General features: G+C 38.7%; 1 non-coding gene across 1 annotated transcript; it reads left to right on the top strand.

The window, feature by feature from the left end:
- The first annotated feature begins 5,152 nt into the window (after positions 1-5,152).
- Positions 5,153-5,259, top strand: LOC116457200 (U6 spliceosomal RNA). Its single transcript, XR_004244960.1, has one exon. It is a non-coding gene; the product is annotated as a U6 spliceosomal RNA (small nuclear RNA).
- Positions 5,260-7,071: the final 1,812 nt, after the last annotated feature.

Here is a 7,071-nt window from a genome sequence, read left to right as displayed (position 1 = left end):
CTACAAGCAGCCACTCAGCCAGAAACAGCTAACAGTAAAACACAGAAAAGACAGCTCAGGCACAGAGTGGTGGGGGGATTATATCTGTTGGTTAACTGCCAAACTTCACCCTCATACAACGGGCCCCAGTAAAACAGTGGGCCTTAATAAGCACATTCCTTTCCATTCAGGTGCACTAAGATAAGGAAGCTAAGAGCAGACTTGGGAGATATGCCTGCTGCTGCAGAAATATGAATGGGAAGAGACACACAACTCTCCCTCCCAGATAAGCACAACAAAAAGACACAGAAGCAGTCCCACCCTCTGATAAAGTATTCCACCCTGAATCCTTAAAAATTTAGTCTGTAAGAGTGTGCCTCTGACCAAACTCAGCCAAAAGCCCCTCTCAGGTGTAGTTCTCTAAAATAAACCTGTCCTTGACTGTCGAGCCACCTTTCATGTTTCTTTTCTTTTTCCTTAATTCTCACATTTTTCACCAATCTAAATTCTAATTACCCTTTGTAATGTAATTCAATAGTAATTCCCTCAGAATATTTTTCCTTGCTTCACAGTCTAAATCAGATTTTTCACCATGTTTCTAAAGTAAATACCCTTGTGATTTTATTCCATTCCTATGGAATTGCCTTCTCAATTTCAATTATACATTTATTAGCAAGCTATAATAGACTGTATATTTGTGTCCCCCACAAATTCATAAGTTGAAACCTGAACCTCTAATAAGATGGTATCAGGAAATAGCACTGTGTCCGGAATTGGTGGGTTCTTGGTCTCACTGACTTCAAGAATGAAGCTGCAGACCCTCGCGGTGAGTGTTACAGTTCTTAAAGTTGATGTGTCCAGAGTTTGTTCCTTCTGATGTTCGGACATGTTCAGAGTTTCTTCCTTCTGGTGGGTTCCTGGTCTTGCTGGCTTCAGGAGTGAAGCTGCAGACCTTCATGGTGGGTGTTACAGCTCTTAAGGCAGTGCATCTGGAGTTGTTCATTCCTCCCGTCTGGAGTTGTTCATTCCTCCCAGGGGGTTCGTGGTCTTGCTGGCCTCAGGAATGAAGCTGCAAACCTTCGCGGTGAGTGTTACAGCTCATAAAGGTTGTGTGCCCCCAAAGAGTGAGTAGCAGCAAGATTTATTGCAAAGAGCAAAAGAACAAAGCATCCATAGTGTGGAAGGGGACCCCAGCGGGTTGCCACTGCTGGCTCAGGCAGCCTGTTTCTATTCCCTTATCTGGCCCTACCCACATTCTGCTGATTGGTCCATTTTACAGAGAACTGATTGGTCTGTTTTACAGAGAGCTGATTGGTCCATTTTGACAGGGTGCCTATTGGTGCATTTATAATCCCTGAGCTAGACACAAAAGTTCTCCAAGCCCCCACTAGATTAGCTAGACACAGAGCACTGATTGGTGCATTCACAAACCATGAGCTAGACACAGGGTGCTGATTGGTGTATTTACAATCCCTTAGCTAGACATAAAGGTTCTCCAAGTCCCCACTAGACTCAGGAGCCCAGCTGGCTTCACCCAGTGGATCCCACAGTGGGGTTGCAGGTGGAGCTGCCCGTCAGTCCCACACCATGTGCCCACAGTCCTCAGCCCTTGGGCGGTCGATGGGACCAGGTGCTGTGGAGCAGGGTGCAGCGCTCATCAGGGAGGCTCGGGCTGTGCAGAAGCCCGTGGTGGTGGGGAGGCTCAGGCATAGAGGGCTGCAGGTCCCAAGTCCTGCCCCACAGGGAGGCAGCTGAGGCCCAGGGAGAATTTGAGCACAGCGCCAGTGGGCCAGCATGGCTGGGGGACCCAGTGCACCCTCCACAGCTGCTGGCCCGGGTGCTAAGCCCCTCACTGCCCAGAGCCAGTGGCACCGGCCGACTGCTTCAAGTGCAGGGCCCACTGAGTCCACGCCCACCCAGAACCCATGCTGGCCTGCAAGCCCCGCAGAGCCCCAGTGCCCAACCATGCTTCTCCTTCCACACCTCCCCGCAAGCTGAGGGAGCCAGCTCTGGCCTCAGCCAGCCCAGAAAGGGGCTCCCACAGTGCAGCGGCAGGCTGAAGGGCTCCTCAATCTTGGCCTGAGTGGGCGCCAAGGCCGAGGGGGCGCCGAGAGCGAGCGAGGGCTGCCAGCATGCTGTTACCTCTCAGCACCTTTGGCAGAAAATTAGGTTTACATGAGACCACTAGGTTGTAGCCTCCCTAATGGGATTAGTATACAAAAGGAGAGACCAGAGTTCTCTCTCTCCACCATGTGAGGCTAACACAAGATGGTGTAAGTCTAAATGAGACCCTCCCAGATACCCACCAACCCCTTGAAATTTGACTTCTCAGCCTTCAGAACTGTGTAGGATTAATATCTGTTGTTTAAGCCACCCAGTTTATAGTATTTATAACAGTTTGAACTGAGTAAAACACAAGCATACTTGCTGAATGTGAGTAGAAGCAGGTACCTTATATAGTTGAAATTTCACTTTTTTGTTTGTCTGTTTTTGAGACTCTCACTCTGTTGCCCATGCTGGAGTGCAGTGGCACAATCTCAGCTCATTGCACTTCCACCTCCCAGGTTCAAGTGATTCTCCTGCCTCAGCCTTCCGATTAGCTGGGATTACAGGTGTGTGCCATCACACTCAGCTAATTTTTGTATTTTTAGTAGAGACAAGGTTTTGGCATGTTGACCAGGCTGGTCTCAACTCCTGACCTCAGGTGATCCGCCCACCTTGGCCTACCTTATTGCTAGGATTACAGGGGTGAGCCAGTGTGCCCATCCTAAAATTTCACGTTTAATACCATGCCTGACATATAGTATGAACTCAGAATATATTCTAATTAATTAAGACCTCAGAGAATTCAAGGTAGACTCTATTTTTTATTGTTATAGTAAATATAACTAAAAATCAAAATTTGTATGCCAGCATTTTATGTTTAAGTTATAACAAATAACACTCAAGATTATATCAGATGCAGGATAAATTATGACAGATTAATATTTTGAATGATTTAAATTTAAATGTGAAATTCATAAATGTGAAATTATTTTCCTTTAGTAGAACAACTCAGTTCTTATTAGATTTAGTTTTGTAAAAAATTAATCCTCCTGTATATTTTCTTACAACAAACCTTGCACAATAAAAAAAAATAAATTACATACATCAATTTGTAACTTAACCTTAGGTTTGTGATAAACTTACTTAAATGTCAACTTAATTCATTTTCCTGTTGAATCTAATGTATGTGATATTGCATGACCTTCTTTCATGTTCTGAAATAATAAGTCATATTTTATGTTTTAAAATTAAATGAACAGACTCTTCTCAAAAGAAGACATTTATGCAGCCAAAAAACACATGAAGAAATGCTCATCATCACTGGCCATCAGAGAAATGCAAATCAAAACCACAATGAGATACCATCTCACACCAGTTAGAATGGCCATCATTAAAAAGTCAGGAAACAACAGGTGTTGGAGAGGATGTGGAGAAATAGGAACACTTTTACACTGTTCGTGGGACTGTAAACTAGTTCAACCATTGTGGAAGTCGGTGTGGCAATTCCTCAGGGATCTAGAACTAGAAATACCATTTGACCCAGCCATCCCATTACTGGGTATATACCCAAAGGATTATAAATCATGCTGCTATAAAGACACATGCACACGTATGTTTATTGTGGCAGTATTCACAATAGCAAAGACTTGGAACCAACCCAAATGTCCAACGACGATAGACTGGATTAAGAAAATGTGGCACATATACACCATGGAATACTATGCAGCCATAAAAAATGATGACTTCATGTCCTTTGTAGGGACATGGATGAAACTGGAAACCATCATTCTCAGCAAACTATCGCAAGGACAAAAAACCAAACACCGCATGTTCTCACTCATAGGTGAGAACTGAACAATGAGAACACATGGACACAGGAAGGGGAACATCACACTCCAGGGACTGTTGTGGGGTGGGGGGAGGGGGGAGGGATAGCATTAGTAGATATATCTAATGCTAAATGATGAGTTAATGGGTGCAGCACACCAACATGGCATATGTATACATATGTAACAAACCTGCACGTTGTGCACATGTACCCTAAAACTTAGAGTATAATAATAAAATTAAAAAGAAGAAAAAGAAAAGTTACATTCTAAAAAAAAAAAATTAAATACATATATTTATCAATATTTATATGTTATCAATATAAAGTAATTCCAATAATATGGAAAATATAAAGAAATACATACCACCTGAAATCTCATCCATAAATAAATCACTGCTAGCATTTCTATAATATTTCTTGTAGACATATTTTTATACACTCATAACAATTTACATAAATGGGCTAAGATTCATATAATGCGGTGACTTTAAGCAAAATATTTGAATTTGTTATAAAGCAAAATATGTAATCTTTAAACTTGAATGGCAATCCATAGTTTAGGGCAAAAATAAAAATAAAAAATGAAATGAAATGAATCTCTTGCTTCATTTCTTCCAGTTTCCATGTTCTCATCCCCAGCACTCAACTATTTTAGTTGTCTTCTATTCTCTCCATTTTCCTGCTGCAGATATATCACATTAACTTATCCAATCCTTATAATGTACATTTATGCAGCTTCTAAGTAGTGTTATTGTAAAATGTATTAAGAGTAAATACTGTTGTGTACCCATATTTTTGCAGTCTGGTTTTCTTTTTAGTGTAATTCTTAGTGAAAGTAATTTCTAAGGGAGAAGAATGTGCAATTTTTATATGAACTCGTATTAATTCTTCCACTTACTCCATGACCTTATGCTATTTCTTAACCCCTCTGTGTATCTGTTTTTTTATGTACATAGAGGAAACTACTGCAGTGGAAGTATCTGATTAGATTGTTGGTGTTGATTGCACGAGCTAATATACATTCATTTTCTTACACAGAGTAAGCATTTAATAAATCTAGTCTTTATTATTTCTGATATAATAATAATGCTGCTCTGGATATAAGTTGTTTTCTCAGTTGTAACTGAGATAACTATTTTTATATTTTTATATTATATATTTTATTTTATATTATTTTTATATTATATTACATTCATTTATCTTTTAAATTTTTTAATGACTGTTTCTTTTGCTTTAAAATAATTTTAAATTTTCAAATATTCACAGGAATTGTTATTTTTTATTAAGATTTTATGGTTAGTCCTCACTTGGATGGCACATATATTAAAATTGGAGTGATACACAGAAGATTAGCATGGCCCTTGCACAAGGATGACATATAAATTCCTGAGGCACTCCATTAAAATTTATTTAAAAGTAAACATAATAAATAAATGAATAAATAAATTAATTAAATAAAAACAAGATTTTATGGTCAATTCATAATAACCCTCTCCAGTTCAAGGTTTAAAACATTTTATTACTATCTTGTTTTACTAATTTTATTGTTCTAAATTCTACTTTGGAATTAGTATTAAATTTGACATTTCTTATATTATGAATTATAATGAATAATGCAAATTTATTTTAATTGTTCTTCCAAATGATATGGGCAATTACCCAAATACCAGTTATTGAATAATACATTCCTTACTCCATTTATTAAAAATTATATTTTAATGAAATATTACAGTAAATGTCTCTGTACTCTCAATTCTGATCCATTGATTGAAGTGTAGGCACAGAGTGTGACTGGCCTATTTAATATCCATCATTGGCTCTTGATATTGTTAACATTATCCCAGCTACATCTACTGAACAGATGTGTGAGGAAAGATCAGGGGATTAAACTTTTTTTTTTTTTGAGACGGAGTCTCGCTCTGTCACCCGGGCTGGAGTGCAGTGGCGCGATCTCGGCTCACTGCAAGCTCCACCTCCCGGGTTCACGCCATTCTCCCGCCTCAGCCTCTCCGAGTACCTGGGACTACAGGCGCCCGCCACCACGCCCGGCTAATTTTTTTTTGTATTTTTAGTAGAGGCGGGGTTTCACCGTGGTCTCGATCTCCTGACCTCGTGATCCGCCTGCCTCGGCCTCCCAAAGTGCTGGGATTACAAGCGTGAGCCACCGCGCCCGGCCAGGGGATGAAACTTAATAGGACTACATCGGTCACTATAATCCCACCGTTTTGCTAGTGTTTAGACAAGGGGTAAGCATGTAAACCCACTTCTGATAAATGACATATTGAAAGAATATTGCCTTTCTCCATATTAGAGATGATTACAGGAAGAATATTTTCTTTCCACTCACCGATTTCTTTCCTCGTGGTTTGCTGTTGTTTAGGACTGGTCTGTTACCCTGGAAGGCATATTGTAATGAGGAGACACAGATCCAGTGCTACTGGAAAAAAAAATCCAAAACTACCCAATTCCAGACAGTTTAAGTAAATAATAGAGAACATTATCTCTTAAACCATGGTCCCTCAGATATTTTATTATCTTCTGCCAAGCTGATAACATTGCTTTGTTCCTATGCTGGCATCACACTGTTTTAATTATTAAGACCTCACTAAGTTTCAATATCAGATATGAAAAGTTTTCCACAAATATATCATTTTTTACCTTTTTTTGTTATCACCCTCCCATGAGTTTTTTTTAAGCAAGAGTTTATTTGTTTTAGGTCACAAAAATATTTTACAAATTGTATTAGGAATTTGAATTACAGTGGATGTGTTTACAAATTTGTAGACAGTATTTTTAGAAAATGTATGCTTCTCGTCTAGGAATAAAATATGATTTCCAATTAATTAAAATAGGCTCTTAAGTGAGTTAGTAAATATTTAAAACTTTACTCATATAAGGTACATTTACATCAAAATATTTCTCTTTATTTTCTTATGATAATTTCTAACTGGTCACTTGACTTATTCCTCATATAGCTATTGCTTTATTTTCTTTTAATTCATGAGCATATAATGGTATCAACCATACATAGCAATAATTTTTATAATTTCTTTGTTATAGTATTTTATATTACTGTGTTAAGTGTACACTACCATATTAATGTAAGTAATAGGTGTGGTTGATTCCTGATAGAATTCCTGACTTTAATGGGAATGTTTGATTATATCGCTATTAGGCAAAATATTAGGTTTCATACCAATATATGTTTTTAATTATTT

The sequence above is a fragment of the Hylobates moloch genome, unplaced genomic scaffold (genome assembly GCF_009828535.3).
Source record: "Hylobates moloch isolate HMO894 unplaced genomic scaffold, HMol_V3 SCAFFOLD_17, whole genome shotgun sequence".
Taxonomy (NCBI): domain Eukaryota; kingdom Metazoa; phylum Chordata; class Mammalia; order Primates; family Hylobatidae; genus Hylobates; species Hylobates moloch.
This window is presented reverse-complemented; position numbering and strand designations above follow the sequence as displayed.